Source organism: Colobus angolensis, unplaced genomic scaffold (assembly GCF_000951035.1).
Source record: "Colobus angolensis palliatus isolate OR3802 unplaced genomic scaffold, Cang.pa_1.0 Scaffold49, whole genome shotgun sequence".
NCBI lineage: Eukaryota > Metazoa > Chordata > Mammalia > Primates > Cercopithecidae > Colobus > Colobus angolensis.
The window spans coordinates 10395660-10414471 of NW_012118376.1; positions in this window are offsets into that span (position 1 = coordinate 10395660).

The following is an 18812-nucleotide window of genomic DNA, read 5'->3' on the forward strand; positions in this document are numbered from 1 at the left end:
AATTATATTGATCTAGTCTGAGGTAAGGTGATGAGAATTTAGTAAGAGTAGTAATCTAATAGAATACCTCTCGTTAGTTGGAGTATTTTCCCTCTGATGCCTGGGCAATCTGGAATCCCATGGGGCTCTGTCCTGGGCTATGGGGCAGGGTACTGGGGTTCAACCTTAGTGGGAAAAGTGAACATTGGTTGAATATTTAAAAATCACATTAATTATAAATGCTAAATATTCAGCCAGAAGGATTTTAATTGCAAAGGGTACTGCAAATTAGCATAACCTGATGGTAACTTGTCAATGTGGGCGTTAACAAATTGCCCCTCACCCTCAAAGTTATATAACAGCAAAACCAACCTACCTGACCAATGCCAACATTCATAATGAAACGTATATCACACATATATCACACTCGGTGATGTTGAGGGAAAAATAATACTTGCATGACAGATAACCAAATGTCAATCAAAATAAACACCAAGGTCCAAGATATGTTGGAAATTCAAATACACAGCAATGAAAGACTTTTGCTGCAAATGAAACAGGAGACACATGAATGGCATGACAGAGAAGTTTATGGAAAGTATATTTTGAAGAAAACCTCTTCTAATTGAAGTTACAAATGCCAGGGACCCCACATGCATGGAAGTGGAACAATGCCTGTTATTTTTAGGTACTGTTTACATTTCAGCCTATTTAATGCATACTTCTGAATGGAGCAGGGCAACGATTTCCAGAGGATCTGTGTAATTTAAAGAGTTAATTTGGGTAAATTTACTGGTAAATACTACTGGCTGACATTTATCTCTGTCCTATCCCCTGAGTGCCACCTAATACAGCAAGGGCTTCTCCCAGTCCTGCTGGATTAGAGAACAGCAAAGGCAGTGCCTTGAAAAAGTTTACAGTTCAGTTCAACCCACCCTGATCTAATCATGGTCTCACAGCGGGTAAAATTACCCCTTCCTGTGAAGTGAAGTTTAAACATCTCAGCTGTATTTCTGCTTGGTTCCTTATTTCATGTAACGGCTTGTGTTAGTCTTTGCAACGGCTCTAAACCTTAATCACTTCCATCTGTTCAATATTACATGGTAATTTGGTAGTGAAAGAGTACTAGGCTAGGAGCCAGTTTGATTCTAGTACTGGCTTTGTCACTAATTAGCCGTGTGACTCCAATGAATTGGTTCATCTCTGCCTTGGTTTACGATCTCCCCATCACCAACCTAAGCTTCCTCTACTCCCCTATGACCTCCCCAATTAGTAGGGAGAAGAGGCAGCTCTGAGAAATTGCACTGAGACTCCATACCTAAGGAAGTGGAGGTGGAGATGAGGGGAAAGGAAATCATTCTCCTCTCAACCCAGACACACAAGTCTTCTTGTCCCTGGATCTGTCTTTTTCCCCCTTGATGTAATGAAACACACATTCCTGTTCCTATCAAAACCCTGATCTTCCATTTGGGCTTTAAGTCCATCCTCTTAGCCCTCTCAAATACTCTTTGGTTATCTGCTTTCCTGCTTTCAGCTTTCCTCTCTCCTGCATCTCCCCAAAATCTTCCTTGTCCGACATGCCCTGCGAGTTACTGCTGCGCTTCTCAGCTACCCATTTGGAGTCTGCCTTCTTTAAGGTGTTGTCCACATAGGCTGCCTGCTACAGCCTGAAACACTCTTTTGTGACCTCTGCCCTGCTAGGTCAGCCCCTTCCCCATTTTCTCCGGTGCTTCTTCAAGCTTAATATTCTGTAAGTAGTCATGACATTGTATATTCTTATGCCTAAGTAGTCTTCACCTTTGAATATAGTAGTGTAATTTGATGATATTCTTTCTAGTATGATTTTCTGTATGTCATGGAATTAATGCAGTAGTTCCCAATTTTTATCCACAATTTTGCTCTCTGGGATTTTGCTTTCTGTTACCCACAGTCCAATGTGGTCTGAAAGTATTAAATGAAAAGATACAGAAATAAACAACTCAATTGTTTTATTTATTTATTTAAAAAATGATTTCAACTTTTATTATCGATTAAAGGGTACATGTGCAAGTTTGTTGTATAGGTATATATATGACACTGAGGCTTGAGGTCCCAGTGATCCCATCACCCAGGCAGTAAGCATAGTACCCAACAGGTGGTTCTTCAGCTCACATCCCCTTCTATCCCTCCACCGTCTTAGTGATCCCCACTGTCTATTGTTCCCATGTGTATTCAGTGTTTAGCTCCCACTTATAAGTGAGGACATGCAGTATTTGTTTTTTGTTTTTTTTGTTTCTGTGTTCGTTCACTTAGGATAATGGACTCCAGTTCTATCCTTGTTGCTGCAAAGGACATAATTTCATTCTTTTTGTGGTTGTGTAGTATTTCATGATGTATATGTACCATAGTTTCTTCATCCAATCCACTGCTGATGGGCACCTAGGTTGATTCCATGTCTTCACTATTGTAAATAGTGCTGCAATGCACATGTAGGTGAATGTGTCTTTTTGATACAGTAAACTATTTTCCTTTGGGTATATACCCAGTGGTGGGATTGCCTGGTTAAATGGTAGTTCTAAGTTCATTGAGAAATCTCCAAACTGCTTTCCACAATCACTGAATTAGTTTGCATTCCCACTTACAGTGTACGAGCATTCCTTTTTCTCCACAGCCTTGCCAGCATCTGTTGTTTTTTGAGTTTTTCATAACAGCCATTCTCACTGTTGTGAGATGGTGTCTCTTTGTGGTTTTGATTTGCATTTCTCTGATGATGAGTGATGTTGAGCATTTTTTATATGTTTGTTGGCCACTTGTATGTCTTCTTTTGAGAAGTGTCTGTTCATGTCCTCTGCCTATTTTTAAAAATTTAACTTTTATTTTAAGTTCAGGGGTACATATACAGGTTTGTTATATAGGTAAACTTGTGTTATGAGGGTTCGTTGAATAGACTGTTTTGTCACCAATAGCCTAGTACCCATTCATTATTTTTCCTGATCCTCTCCCTCTTCCCAGCCTCCCACCTCTGGTAAGCCCTAGTGTCTGTTGTTCTTCCCATGTGTCCATGTGTTCTTAACATTTAGCTCCCACTTATAAGTAAGAACATGTGGTATTTGGTTTTCTGTTCCCTCATTCGTTTGCTAAAGATAATGGCCTCCAGCTCCATCCATGTTCCTGCAAAGAACATGATTTTGTTCTTTTTTATGGCTGCATAACAACTCATGTGTTTTAAATTGCATGCCCTTCTGAGTACTGTGATGAAATCTCAAACCATGTCCCTCCACTCTGCCCTGGATGTGAATCATTCCTTTGCCCAGTGTCTCCATGCTTTCTCTACTCTCTGCCCATTAGTCACTTAGTAGCCGGCTCAGCTATCAGATTCACTGTCATAGTATCACAGTGCTTGCATCCAAGTAAATCTGATTTTACTTGATTAAGGCCGTAAGTGCAAGAGTTTTGATGCTGCTTTGGGAGGCCGAGGCAGGTGGATCAACTGCGGTCAGGAGTTCGAGACCAGCCTGGCCACCATGGTGAAACCCTGTCTCTACTAAAAATACAAAAATTAGCTGGGCATGGTGGCATGCACCTGTAATTCCAGCTACTTGGGAGGCTGAGGCAGGAGAATTGCTTAAACCTAGGAGACAAAGAGGTGCAATGAGCTGAGATCATACCACTGCACTCCAGCCTGGGCAACAAAGCAAGACTCCATCTCAAAAAAAAAAAAAAAAAGTTGTGATGCTGACAATTCGGATATGCCAAAGAAAAGCAAGCTGGGAAGTGCTTCCTTCAAGTAAAAAGGTGGAAGTTTTAATAAGGAAAGTAAAAAAATACTATATGCTGAGGTTGCTAAGATCTAAGATAAGAACAAATATTTTATCCATCAAATTGTGAAGAAGGAAAAACAAACGCATGCTAGTTTTGCTGTCACACATGAAATGGCAAAAGTTACAGCCACCGTGCATAAGTACTTAGTTAATATGGAAAAAGAATTAAATTTGTGGATGGGAGACATGAACAGAAATGTATTATGATTGACAGCAATCAGGTTCTGTACTATTTGTGGTTTCAGGCATCCACTGAGGGTCTTAGAACATATCCCCCATGGATAAGGAAGGTAACTGTAATGACTTTTAAAAAATTGCATAATTTTCTATGCCTCATTACTATTTTTTTTTTTCATGGTGACCAAATGGCATGGTAAAACAACCCTCTAATGTTTCCCATGCTTTGAGTGCATTCGTTCCATTTTATTTTTCCTGGACAACACTGTCTGGGAATCCTCCATTTCTTTGTTCTTTTGCTCTAGTCTGAATGTGTTGCCCTCTAAGCCTGCTACTCAGCTGTCATCTTGGGACTTCCCTTGACCATTGCTTGATGACGTAAATGTGATTCAAGAATGTGGGACATATCGGAGAGATGGCAGCAGGAGAACAAATTCAGAGGACTTTGGAATGAGCTTGAGATCATTAGAACTTCAAATACATGCTTATCAGTGAAGCAGAGACTCCTTTCTGGTTCAGTGATAGCATGTCTAAAAGAAATAATAGTAACATTATTATCAAATATTATTCTGGATATCTAGAATCCAGGTCCAATCATGGGAGCAGAGTCACTCTGAGTGTGATAGGATAAGAGATGTACCTCATGGCTAGATTTTGTGCAGCTGTGGGAGGTGAAGGGCAGCTGTTGGTCAATCTGAGGAGCCAGGCACATCCAGCCACTGAAGTGTGATGGTGAGGGGGATGGGAAATGTCTCTGAGTCCTCAGCCTAATATCTGGTGATTGGCTTAGGGCCACTGCTGGTCAGTGGGGTCAGGAATCTGGAAGAAGGGCTGGGGAGCAGAGGAGAGCCAGGAGAAGCTGGATCTCCCTGACATCTTTGAGTCTGTCTGCCACTTCTACTAACCACCATGACCTCCAGAGAACAGTGGCTGTGGCTGTTCTGTCTCTAAAATCTCAACACCTTTTGGCGAACTGTCACCAGGAACATTTAGATGAGGGTAATACAGTTCCTGCTAAACCCAAATGATAACCAGTCATTAGGGGCTGACTTGTGCTCCTCATCTTCCCAAATTCATATGTTGAAGTCCTAACCCCCAGTACCTCAGAATGTGACTATATTTGAAGACAGGATCTGCAAAGAGGTAATTAAAGTTGGATGAGGTTCATAGGGTGGGCCCTAATCCAATATGATTGGTATCGTTATAAGAAGAGTTGATTAGGGCACAGACAGGCACAGAGGAGAGACTATATGAAGACACATTGAGAAGATGGTCATCTACAAGCCAAGGACAGAGATCCTAGAAGAAATCAACCCTACTGACACCTTGATCTCAGACTTCCAGCCTCCAGAACTTTGAGGAAATACACTTCTGTTGTTTAAGCCACTCAGTCTGTGGTACTTTGTTAGGGCAGCCTTAGCAAACACACACACTGATCAATCCAGCACAATGCCTTACATTTACATATTGCTTTGTACATTGCAAAGCATTTCAATATTGTTTTAATTAAATTTAATTTAATTTTAAGTTCTAAGATACATATGCAGGACGTGCAGGTGTGTTGCATAGGTAAACATGCGTCATGGTGGTTAGCTGCACCTATTGACCCATCATCGATTTGTTAATCATCACAAATGTTGATAAACATAGCTAACACTCATACAGTGTTACTATGTGCTAGGCAATGTTTTAAGCAATTTATATATCAGGGATGTCCTATCTTTTGGCTTCCCTGGGCCACACTGGAAGAAAAAGAATTGTCTTGGGCCACACACAAAATACACGGACACTAATGATAGCTGATGAGCTAAAAACAAAAAAAAAATCACAAAAAATCTCATAATGTTTTAAGAAAGTTTATAAATTTGTCTTGGGCCACATTCAGAGCCATCATGGGCCACATGTGGCCCACAGGCTGTGGGCTGGACAAATTTGTTATGTATATTAACAAGTTTAATTCACACAATAGCCCTGTGAGACAGATACTATTATTCTCATCTCCATTTTACAGATGAGAAAAATGAAGTACAGATAATTCAACTAACTTGCTTGAAATCACACAGCTTGTAAGTATTGAAGCCAGGATCCAAACCCTGGAAGTCTAACTCCCTTCTCCTTGTCCTGGACTCTTTCTGGCCTTTCTGGGACCTGACCTTTCTTTCCCCTTATATGGCGTCACTCTGTTTACACACACATCTCAGGCTCAGTCTCCCATTTTGTGGGTCATGAATCTAACTTCTTAGTCCTCTTGGTGGGTTTCTGCTTTTGTTCACAGGGGAAATCTTCCAGGGAACCCATGTATAATCCCCATGGCACACACAAGGCCACATGCTTCCCTGGTCACAGGAGGGCCGTGACTGCAGGTTCATATTCTCGAGAGCGGAAGGCTTCACTCCAGCATGGTGAACTAATCACATGACATTATTAAAATGGCAAAAAGAAGTCAGGCAGTTTAATGTTCTTTCTAGAAAAAAATTTGATTTTTTTTTTTTTTGAGAAGTGTCTCACTCTGCTGTCCAGGCTGGAGTACAGTGGCAAGATCAGAGCTCACTGCCTCCTTGACCTCCCAGGCTCAGGTGATCCTCCCATCTCAGCCTCCCAAGTAGCTGGGACCACAGGCTTGCACAACCACATCTGGCTAATTTTTTATTTTTATTTTTTGCTGGTCTGGAATTCCCAGGCTCCAGTGATCCTCCTGCCTCAGCCTCCCAAAGTGCTGGGATTATAAGCATGAGCAAAATTTCATTTTTTTAAAGTTTTAATTTTTTTTGAGATGGAGTTTCACTCTTCTCCAGGCTGGAGTGCAATGGCACAATTTTGGCTCACTGCAACCTCTGCCTCTCAGGTTCAAGCGATTCTCCTGCCTCAGCCTCCCAAGTAGCTGGGATTACAGGTGCCCGCCACCATGCTTGGCTAATTTTTTTGTTTTCAGTAGAGACAGGGTTTCGCCATGTTGTCCAGGCTGGTCTCAAACTCTTGACCTCAGGTGATCCACCTGCCTTAGCCTTCTAAAGTGCTGGGATTGCAGGCATGAGCCACTGCGCCTGGCCAAATTTCATTTTTAAGTTACTTTTTGTGGTGGCCTAAAGAGTTCCCCGGCCTGAGGTCATGTGATTACTCAGCAGATTTTGATCCACTAGTCTGAAGTTCTAGAAATCACATATTTGTGAAACTTTTTTGCTTGTACCAAAATGCGCTAAAATCTGTTTAAAACAGAAAGCCATGTCTATTTGAATGTGTCAGTGATCTCTATTGGGGTCCAAAATGGCAGATTAAACTGAACTTGGAACAGAGGGGCAGCAGGCAGCCATATTAAATTCCAAGTGAGCCCTTTAAAACGGAGGCCTTGCTTCATGTTGTCAATGAGACTGAGTTATAATTACCCACACCACTTCCTGAAACAGTTAGTTATGTTCTACTTGGGGCTTCTGATGAAGTGAAATCCTATTGTGATGTTAAAAACATGCATTTCCTTTGCATTTAAAAAGAATCAGCTGATTATTTTTCCACTCATATAACCTTGCCCCACCTTGGAAAAAATACTAGGCAGCAAGCACTATGATGAGATTGAAATAATACAATAATAATAGCAGTAATTAACATTTAATGAGCACTTAATGTATCAGTCATATCCCTGAATGCTTTCTGTGGGACTCTTGATTCTCACAACACTTATGAGGTAGATATCATTTTTATTTTCATTTTATTGATGGGGAAATTGAGTCCCAAAGAGTTTAAGGGAACAAGTGAATGGTGGAGCTGGAATTTGAATCCAGTTCATCTATTTTTAACAACCCTTACTTGTAACTTTTATGTGTTTTTACCCCGAAGAAGGAACGATAGAAATGAACAAAACAGATTTTTTTTTTTTCTGATAACATTTTACTTCTGATTCTAAACTCATTCTAGGTATGGTAGTGACCACTGAGGGGAGGGGAGGGAAGCAAAAAGGCTCAGGAGGGTGTGGTCAGTCAAGTTCCTTCCACCTTAAAAATGCCTTTCCTCTCTCTCACCACTAGTTGAAGACAGTTCAGTATCACTGGGAGTCCTGAGAAGTTGGGGTGGCCAGGCAGAGGTGTGAGACAGGCCTATTTGCACAGAGCACTGAGCCCAAGATGCTTTACTAGGCAGAGACACAGGTACTTTTTTTTTTTTTTTTTTTGGTGACAGAGTCTGGCTCTGTTGCCCAGGCTGGAGTGCAGTGGCGCAATCTCGTCTCACTGCAACCTCTGCCTCCCTTGTTCAAGTGATTCTCCTGCCTCACACTCCTGAGTAGCTGAGATTACAGGCATGTGCCACCACGCCTGGCTAATTTTTGTATTTTTAGTAGAGGAGAGGTTTCACCATATTGACCAGGCTGGTCTCAAACTCCTGACCTCAGGTGATCCACCCACCTCGGCCTCCCAAAGAGCTGGGATTATAGGCGTGAGCCACCATGCCAGGCCACAGGTACTTTTTATAGGAAGCCAGCACAGGTGTCTTCAGCCTCCCTCAGAGGATGTGACCCATTGTAAACAGCTGGAATTTCTTTTTTCTTTCTTTTGCCATCCTGATTTTTAAAAAGAGCAGTGATATCAGTTAGGGCTCCTGGTTACACACTGCAGAAGCCAATTCCAGTGGACAAAAGTGGAAAAGCTAATGACCAGAAGGATACCAGAGATCTCAACAACCAGAGATCTCACAAAGTGGGTGGGAAGGCTAGGGAAAAAAAAATGGTGAAGATGAGCTGAACTGCAGGAGTCTAGGAGCAGAGGATCTCTCAAGACCACGCCAGCCCAGTCAGTCGCGGCCAGGACACTGCGGGCTCTCAAGCGCATGGCTCTCAGACATCATCTCCAGCTCTTGCTGCCTCTTAGGGTCACTCTCTTCAGAAGGTATGTGATCTCTTTGGCTGAGAGTAGGCCATTTGTTTGTGAAAGTTGGAGGACCACAATGAGTTGTGGAAGTAGGAATAGAAAGGCATGACTAACTTCCAGTAAATCTGCACAAACTTTCCTTACTTCAAGGGGAAGAAAACAAGGAACGCCACATCTGAGAGTGGGGCCCAAAGATGGGCAAACAGAGGAAGAGCAGAGAGACAGGGTCTTGTCCTGTAGTTAACATATATCTCTATTGTTTTTCTCTATCCCTCTTTCCTTTTAATTAATTAATTAATTAATTAATATATAGATGGGGTCTCTCTCTGTTGTCCTGGTCTTGAACTCCTGGGCTCAAGCTATCCTGCTGTGTTGGCCTCCCAAAATGTTGGGATTATAGGCATGAGCCACTGTGCCTAGCCTTGTACATTGTTCTTGACCTTGGAAAAGTTTATGGGTAAACGGGTTTAGGAAGGGTTGCCTGAGAAGAAATCCACTCTTTTTTTTTGAAGACATGATCTCACTCTGTTGTGCAGGCGGGCGTGCAATAGCTCGATCCTAGTTTCACTGCAGCCTCAAACTCCTTGGCTCCAGCAATCCTCTCATCTCAGCCTCCCAAGAAACTGGGACTATAGGCGGGCACTACCATGCCCGGATAATTCCTGCAATCATCTCTTAGCTCCCATTGGCTTTGTCATCCTGCTAATTCAAGAGAAAAATCATGCATCTGGGTCTGGAAAGGATGCTGATCTACGGGGGTCTGCCCAGCTTTATCTTTTTAATTCTCCTTTGCCTTAACCCACGTGTTATTGTAGCATAAATGACATGAAGAAGTGGGAGGTCGTCTACTGTGTTCCTCATTTATCAGCATAACCAGCGAAGAAAGGAAGCAGAATTATTTCCTAGCAGATGTTGGATTATCAAGCCTTTTTAAGTCCTGACGTTGATGGGACAGAAACGTTCAAATGCATTAAAAGTACATACTTTTCAAAGGTCTATAAAATTTCCATTTTTAAAGATGAAGACTATAAATTAGGAACTGAATGGGAGGTGATATTTTATAGAAAAAATGAGAAAAAGAAAACTTGAGTAATTACTTTTCCTTTATCTTGGACTTGCCTCTAACAAGCTTAGGGTTGCTCTTCTGACCTTTAAGACACATTTTCTAGTTTTACAAGGTTAAAAATATCAAACGCCTTCTTCATTGCTCAAGGAAAAATGCATTAATAGTTGTCAGACTCCAAATACCAAATATGACTCTCTGTGGGTCAGCTAACCAGTATTGATAGAGTGGATAAAATGGTTAAATAACCTTAAGAAATTAGAAAAAAAACCAGGAAAATAATTCTAATACAAATAACTAAGAGAAAAAATCCTGTGCTATGTGAGGGCAGAGTGTTTCATGTGAACGATCCTCCCTTCAATAGATGACTCCAAACCCAACTGGCCTGGAATTATTTCATGGCATAACTTCAGTAATACTTCTCTTTTTTTGTTCTAGATTTTGCCTCAAAAGTACTTTGGGGATGAAAATGAAAATGGAATTTACACTAGGGGTAAATTCTGGAGAACATAAAGGCAGGGCTGGATTCAGGGTGTGTTACCTCTGTAGTCAGTGAGACTGGGCTCCAATTCAGGAAGTCCCATGCTTGGTTTAATGATATGCTGTTGTTGTCTGGAAATTCCTTGTAAGGTTGGAACGAGGGGCTCCACATTTTCATTTTCCAGTGTGCTTCACAAATTATGTAGTTGGTCCTTCAAAAAACTGTATCAATACAGGCTATGCTGGGATATAATTAGTGTCTCACAGCAGGCTATATAAGTGGTTGGCAAACTTTTCCTGCAAAGAGCTAAGAGTATATATTTCAGGTTTTGTGGGTCATACAGTCTCTTGCCTCAAGCATTCAACCTTCATGCTGTAGCTTGAAAACAGCAATAGACAACACATAAGTTAGTGAGTTTTGTAAACTTTATTTACAAAAACAAGTCGGCTGCATTTGCCCCCCAACACAGGAGTTTGTCACACCCTGGGCTAGACAAATGTTCTTAATCTTAGGTTACCAAGATTGTCTAAGAGATACATAGGTGTGTGTGTGTGGCGGGTGCGGGGGGAAGCATTCTACTGTCTTAACATGCATGGAACACTTTGGTACATTTTTCCCTAATTGAACTATTCATACTATTGCTTTCCTAAAGTTAATATTACTCCAAGAGCTTTAGATGTGTTAGTATAGTTTACAATCCCATTAGCCTCATGAACTATGAATTATTATCAACCTAATTTTTCAAAAGAAACCAGGGCTCAGGGTTAGGCAGCTTCAATGAGTTACACAGCAAAGGGTTGAGACCCAGAGCCTCCATGCATACCATGACACTGCATTGCATCAACTGGTGGAATGGGGAGCAGGCAGTTGGCTGTCAGTAGTGTTTGCAAATACTGACATGTGAATGGTTTATTTATTTATTTTTAAAAATATAAGTGATAGCAAATTCACTGTCAGCCTTCTAATAACATCTTCCTTACTCACTAATATTATGCTTTCCTCCTGATGGAAAATTACAGCTTAGAACCTTCACTTGCATGTGCTCTCTGGGTACCCAAGGCAGGGGCATGTGCAAGTATCATCCAGCCCGCGCTGCAAGCAGAAAACCAGACGGAAAGTGCTGCTGAAGGTGTGAGGAATAGGAAGGTGATGGGGTTGGAAGGGTATTTGGCATCGTCGCTCTGCAGGCCTGAGACTAAAGTTTAAAATGCTATTACTGTTGCTTTCAGGTTGCGCCTCCCACGAGGAGACCTGAGAGAGTCTCTAATACATATGTACACTCATACTAATACCCCAAATCTACCTCCTCTTCATGAACTCTCTAATCTAAAGCAAATCTTAACTATACAATTTCCTGTTCTTGACAAAGAATTACCAATTCAGAAGAATGATGAAGAAAGAGAAGGATGAGATTGCAGAAGTTCCTGCTCCATTTAGAATTTAGACAGTGCAGTAGGGAGAGAAAGGGCACATATCACCTTCTTAGTTCCCATTAGAAAGGATATGTTCCCTGGGGCTAGAAAGAAAACTCCCCTGCCTCAGGGTTGTCTTTGGATTTTTTGAGTTCTAGAAGAACTGCTTCCCACAGTCCAAGGAGAACAGCCTGCTGGTTCTCCAAGCTGTCCTTTCTGCCATATGACAGCTTAGCAAAGGCTTTCCATCTCCTGATTGCCAGTAGGCAAAAGGAGCGTTCTGAATAAGACGTATGTTGGTGGCATCAAAAAAAAGAGACTGTTGGACAGCAAGTTGAGGAAATAGCCTTAAAATTAGGCAAAAAATTTCACGCCAAAAGATTTTTATGCATTTTTCTATAGTTATTCAACTACTAGAAAAAAAGGGCACAAAACCCAAGTTATTGGCCGGGTGTGGTGGCTCACGCCTGTAATGCCAGCACTTTAGGAAGCTGAGGGGGGCAGACCATCTGAGATCAGAAGTTCGAGACTAGCCTGGCCAACGTGGTAAAATCCCATGTCTACTAAAACCACAAAAATTAGCTAGGTATGGTGGCATGCGCCTGTAATCCCAGCTACTTGGGAGGCTGAGGCAGGAGAAATGCTTGAACCCAGGAGATGGAGGTTGCAGTGAGCCGAGATTGCACCACTGCACCCCAGCCTGATCAAGTGAAACTCTATCTGAAAACACAACTCAACACAACAAACAAACAAAACCCCCTGCAAGTTATTTCCATGAAATTTTCAGCCCAGAAGCCACATATAATAGTCTTGTTAGGAGGTCAGCTGCGTAAACTCAACACCTAAGATAAGAAGTTAGACGTGGCCTCCTGGTCAGAAGGCTTACCATGGAAATTACAGTCTCTACCGCCGACCCCTCTCTTTTTTTGAGTTCATAAAACAATGATTCCAGATTTTAAAGAAGTCTTTACTTTTCCCACTCAGGGAATAGCAGAGACACTTAAAAGTTGGCCAATCAGTTTTGTCGAGAAGCTTGTGGACAAAAGTGGAAATGGAGAAATACTGTGACCACATTTCTGAGCAATTTTAACTCATTGGACTAACTGATGTCACATGTCATATCAAATAGACAACGAGCAAATCAGGCACACACCTGCCAGTCTATTGTCAGAAAAAGAAGTGACTACTCGAGCAGACATGGTAGCCCAGGGGTAGGGCAGGTAGAGTGGCCTCTCTTTATTTCTTTTTCTCTCTGACTTTCTATTTTGCCTCCATCTTGCTTTTCATCTTCCCTCTCTCTCTCATCATCAGGGAGTGGAATGTGCCTCCCAGCAGCTTCCTAAGAGGCAGGAAGAGAAGGCTAAGTGTGTGAAGAAATTCCTCTTGAGCAGTTTGAATAACCTGTTTTCTCTGATTTACTTCTGGAGAAGGCTGACAAAGAAGAGTTTGATTATAAGGAGTGGAGATGATAAAGGTTTGTTTACAATGTGGGTCGGGTGGTGGGCATTTTAAATACTAGGGGTGGGGAGGCAGGGAGCACTGCTGCCCTACAACCCACCATCTCTAGAACTCGGTTCATTGCTCACTTAAACTGGTCTCCTTATTACTTTGACACAACTGCTCTTGTACCTGAAGCTATTTTTTTTTTTTTTTAATTTTACTTTATGTTCTAGGGTACATGTGCACAACGTGCAGGTTTGTTACATATGTATACATGTGCCTTGTTGGTGTGCTGCACCCATTAACTCATCACCTGCAGCTATGTTTAAATACATTTCCCCATCCTGGCCATAGCAGGAGGACAGGGTAGTAATTTGAAATAAAAAGAAAAAGAATTGAAGACTCAAAGGCATTCCTTATGCACGCTGCTGGGTAGACTTCTACTCAGACCAGCCTTGATCCATTGGCCCACACCCTAACCACACTGTCAGGCAGAGAAGGAAGGTAGACTTGTAGTCCTGAAGATAGGGGCTCCCAGATGTAAGATGCATGTTAAGACAGGACGAGAGTTAATTTGGAGTCATCAGTTTTGAGGTACAAAAGAAAATCATTTTTCTTGCTCAGTGGCCACACCCTCATTTGATTCTAACAGAATCTGTGTTAGTTATCTATTACTGTGTTACAAATTACCCCTAAAACAGAGCATCTTGAAAACAAACATTTGTTATCTCTTCATTTCTGTGGGTCAGGCATCTGGGTGAAGCTTATGTGGGTCTTTTGCCTTAGGGTTTGTCATGAGGCTGCAAGCACAGTGACAGCTGGGGCCACGGATTTGTGGAGGCTTGCATGGGGGACGATCTGCTCCAAGCTCAGTCAGGCATCTCCTAGCTGACCTCTGGCTCTCTGTAGCTGCAGACTGGAGACATCAGTTTCTTGCCTCTTATAGCGCAGCTCACACCACGACAGGGGATTTCCCCAGAAATCAAACAAGGGAGAAAGGAATAGGAAGAGAGTGTGGGCAAGAAGGAAGTCACACACTTTTTGTAACCTTATCTTGAAAGTGACACACTATCATTTTTGCTATATTCTATTTCTTAAAAGTGAGTTCACTCAAGGGGAAGAGATTGCCCAAAAGCATGAATACAAGGAGGCAGAGATTTCCAGGGACCATTTTAGTAGCTGCCTGTAACCAATTGGATGATCAATGGTAGTCTTCAGATTGAAGTCTAAATGACTTTTGGTTGCCTTCAAAACCCAAATCCACCCTGAAAGAGTGCAGAGCTACCACCATTGAGGATATTAAAAAACGAAAATGTCACGAACTCTTATTTAAAGTATTTAAACTTCTGACTAGTTGAAGAAACTATGTCAAAGGAGACAACACCCTTTTGGGTATATAAAATATGATGACTGTGAACCCCAGAGGTTCCATTTATGCTGTATATTTGTTTTCATGATGAGGCTTTTTGCATTTTGATAATTAGCCAAAATAACACTATTCCCTTTTCCAAAGTAAAAACAAATTCCTTGTGTGAGTCTAGCTCCTACTAAATTGTAGGGGCTGTGACATGGGCAGGAAAGAGAGTGACTCCCCATAGTCACATGGTTTGGTCCTTTAAGCCCCCAGACAGGCAGCAGAGGCCTGGGTGCCTAATCCAGCACTTTCTGGCAGCTGCGTCTGAACCTACACAGGCTGGTGTCAGCACAGCGTTACTGTGCTCAGCACGGGCAGCACGATGGGAAGAAGACCCAGGATCAAGATGAATAGAGCCAGGTTCAGGTTCTATCTAAGCACCAGATTCCACCAGGGTGCTTTGTCCACCCTGCTGTCTGTAAAGGTTTTGTCAGTTTGCAAATTTAATTCTCATGGTTTGGAAGAAGGGAAGTTCCTATCTAGAAACTTGGAGACATTGTGAACCAGGAAAAAATGGTATCTTGATTGCTGCCTGCTCCAAGTCTTATTGACTTGTGGCCAAGCTTTGGCCTGCTTGTTAGAGCTATGCAGGGAATGCAAAGTGGAGAGTCTAATTCTCTCAATGGGAGTCAGAAGCAGGGCTAATTTTCTTTACTCACATACTTTGAATCCACCCATAAGCCCACTCCCTTGGCCTCAACTGAGGCTCCAGATTTTGGCCTAAGCCAGATTCCCTATTTCCTCTAACTTGCTCCTGGTTCTAGTTATTAAGCCAAAACTTTGTTCTAAACACAAGTTGTGAGTGATTGGCTCTTCTTATCTCTATCTTCAAAGATAAGTTATATATTAGCAAGATTATTAAAGGGTGGGGTAGACTAAGAAGGCAGAAAGTTTAACTCATTAGTGACTACAGTGGGCCTTTGAGGTCACTCAAAATCTGGAAGAAAGGAACTCACTGGAGGAGGCACTGGTTTTCTTGCTGGCATTCAAATAGAAAGAGTGTGCACGGAGGCATGGGAAGAAAAGGCTCAGGGCAACTAAGCTTTTTCTGAAGACTTTTGCAAGTCACTTAGGAAGCTGTATCTGAGGGGCTCCTCCAAATTCCACTCACAGACAACAGTCCCAAAGAACTAGGATAGAGAGAATTAGCTTGTTGGTGGGAGTAGAGAAACCAAGCACTGGGGCTTACGATTTGTTTTTTTCTTTTCTTTTTGTTTTGTTTTGTTTTGAGACAGGGTCTCGCTCTGTCGCCCAGGCTGGAGTGCAGTAGTGTGATCTGGGCTCACTGCAACCTCTGCCTCACAGGTTTGAGCGATTCTCCTGCCTCAGTCACCTGAATAGCTGGGATTACAAATGTGCGCCGCCATGCTCAGCTAATTTTGGTATTTTTGGTAGAGACTGGGTTTCACCACGTTGGCCAGGCTGGTCTCGAACTCCTGACCTCAAGTGATTCACCCGCCTCGGCCTCCCAAAGTGCTGGCATTGCAGGCGTGAGCCACTGCACCCAGCCTGTTTTTTTGCTTTTAAGTATGCTTTCACATACACTGTGTATGTTATTTTAGGTAGTGAAGTGGGAAGTGTGTGTGCGTGTGTGTACCCACGCTCCCTGTGGGGGATAGAGGATTGCTTTATATTCATTTCTGCATGTTAATGTCCATAGAGGAAGTCTGTGTCCCCAGGCTAGAAGATAGTGTAGGGCAGAATGTCAGAATTAGCAAAATCTGCTCCCAATTCCTTACGTAAACCTTCCTAATGCTCTCAACAGTGTTTTAAGCAAGTCAACACTTGCCCACGGGCCTGCTCTGCATTCTTGTGAGCAGGGTGCCAGAGTCAGTTAGTTTGAAGAACACAAAGTCTCAAGGAAAAGAACCTGCTTAGTCTCTGCCACACATCTGTTAGGAAAAGAAAAAGGAACAAAAATGTTGAAGTCTGACCTTTCATGCTGACCAGATCTATAAAAAGAGACTTTAATTTTTCTTTTATCTTCTTTAGCTATTGTTATTGCATTTTCAGTTCACATTATGATCAAGTGTTAGGGTGCACAATTAGTTAACAGATTACTTCAAGAAAAGTAGAAACTAATTCCAATAACAGAACAAGAAAAGATGTGCTATTTCAGGTCAGCATCTGTTTCGCCCCAAAACATGCTACAACTATTAATCATAGGTAAGTGAAGGAGAAGGAAAAATATCAAAAATCCTGAAAGGAAAGGAAAGAGGGAGGGAAGGACATAAAGTGCAGGTCCTGTCATACGACTTTATTTACATTTGGACAAATACATCTTTTATCAATTCTTTTGAATAAATATATATTTACAGTGTGTCTACATTAACAAAGGTGTTCAATAACTTGAGTTAATTATTGACAGAGCTCCTACTGAATTTTTGGCTCAATTTCTAGCCTACGTTGCAAAAGTTAGGCTTGGTATAAATTGACATGAAGTGAATGGCCTCATGCGAGCAATTGCAATAGTCCACCATGACATCTGGTTGTCCGCAGAGATGTGAAAAACTTCTAGTTCAGACACTGGCTAACAACGCCCTTTCTTCCCATCTAGTGTGACTTGGCTTAGGGGCTTGAATGTCCTTCCTTGGAACTGGCCGCAGAATTTTGGAAACTGAGAGTCCCATTTGGAATTGATAACTCATGTTCTGGGCAAAAGCAATACTAACATCAAGTCCTCCAAAGAATAGGAAAGCAAAACTCATTTTTTCCTCTATTAATAAAAGAGAATAACTTCAAATTTTTAGAACTTAATTCTAACATTCAATGGAGAATTAAAATTTGGCATCAACCAACGTGCAAATATTTACTGAGTGTTTTCCAACTCTGGGCACTATTATAGTGAGCAGAAAACTCAGTTGACATAATTTCAGCACTCAAAAATAACATACTGTGTTTGAAGACTGAAGTACACTCTATACCAGGGTATCCCAAATTGAGGTAAAAGGATGGATTCACAGCTTCCACGCTTCTCCTGCAATTGTATGTAAAATTTTGTGTATATCTATTTTTTTAAAGGAGAATGGCAAGAGTTTTTATTATTTATTTATTTATTTATTTTTGTGTGGGGGGGTGGGGACGAGTGTCACTCTTGTTACCAGGCTGGAGTGCAATGGCACAATCTCAGCTCACTACAACCTCCACCTCCCGGGTTCAAGTGATTCTCCTGCCTCAGCCTCCCAAGTAGCTGGGATTACAGATGGGCGCCACCATTCCTGGCTAAGTTTTGTATTTTTAGTAGAGATGAGTTTTCACCATGTTAGCCAGGCTGGTCTCGACCTCCTAACGTCAGATGAGGCACCTGCCTTGGACTTCCAAAGTGTTGGGATTACAGGCGTGAGCCACCGCGCCTGGCCGAATGGCAGGAGTTTTAAATCAGATATTTAAAGGAGCCCATTTCCTAAGAAAATGTCTAATAACCTGGGAGCTATTTACTATATATTAATAGTAAAAATAAAAGTTAACATTTATTATTGTGCCAGGATTCATGCTAGACACTTTACTTTTGACTCATTAAATGGTCACAATAACCCTATGGAGTAGGCGTTATTATTTTCCCATTTTACAGATATAAAAACTGAGAGAGAAGGCAAGTCAAAGGGTGCTTGATTAGTAACTGTCAGCTTAGGAGTTGAACTCAGATCTATTTGATAGCAAAGTCTGTGTTCGTAATCTCTGTGATACATAATAATAAAAACATATGAGAGTTGAAAAGCAATAAAGGACAAAAGTAGAAGAGATGTCAGAAGGCAGAGAATCTGGGCACAGTGAGCAGTGGCCAAGTAGGCTACACATGCTAGAATAATATGCTAAGAAATGTCTTGATGGAGGTGAGAATTGAATAGAGACTTGTAAAAAAAAAAGAGGATTTTCTAATTTAGTGTTCAGGACCACTTAACAATACTTCTCTGCAATCACAGTTGGTGCTAGCTGGAATGCCTAGCCTTAACACTAAGCCTTTAAGTGTGTTTCTATATCCAACTAAGTAAATACATTTTTGGACTCCTACAAAGGCAAGCAAATGTCTGAGCTCTGGAGGAACGTACGAATGTGAATAAGATAAGGTCCAGCTCACAAAAAGGTGAAAACACATAGGTAGGGAATTCTGATGGGAAGAGGCAAAGTTTAGGAACACAATGAAAGGCTTTGGCAGCAGCCTGTCAGGGAAGACTCTGGGAGAGGTTCTT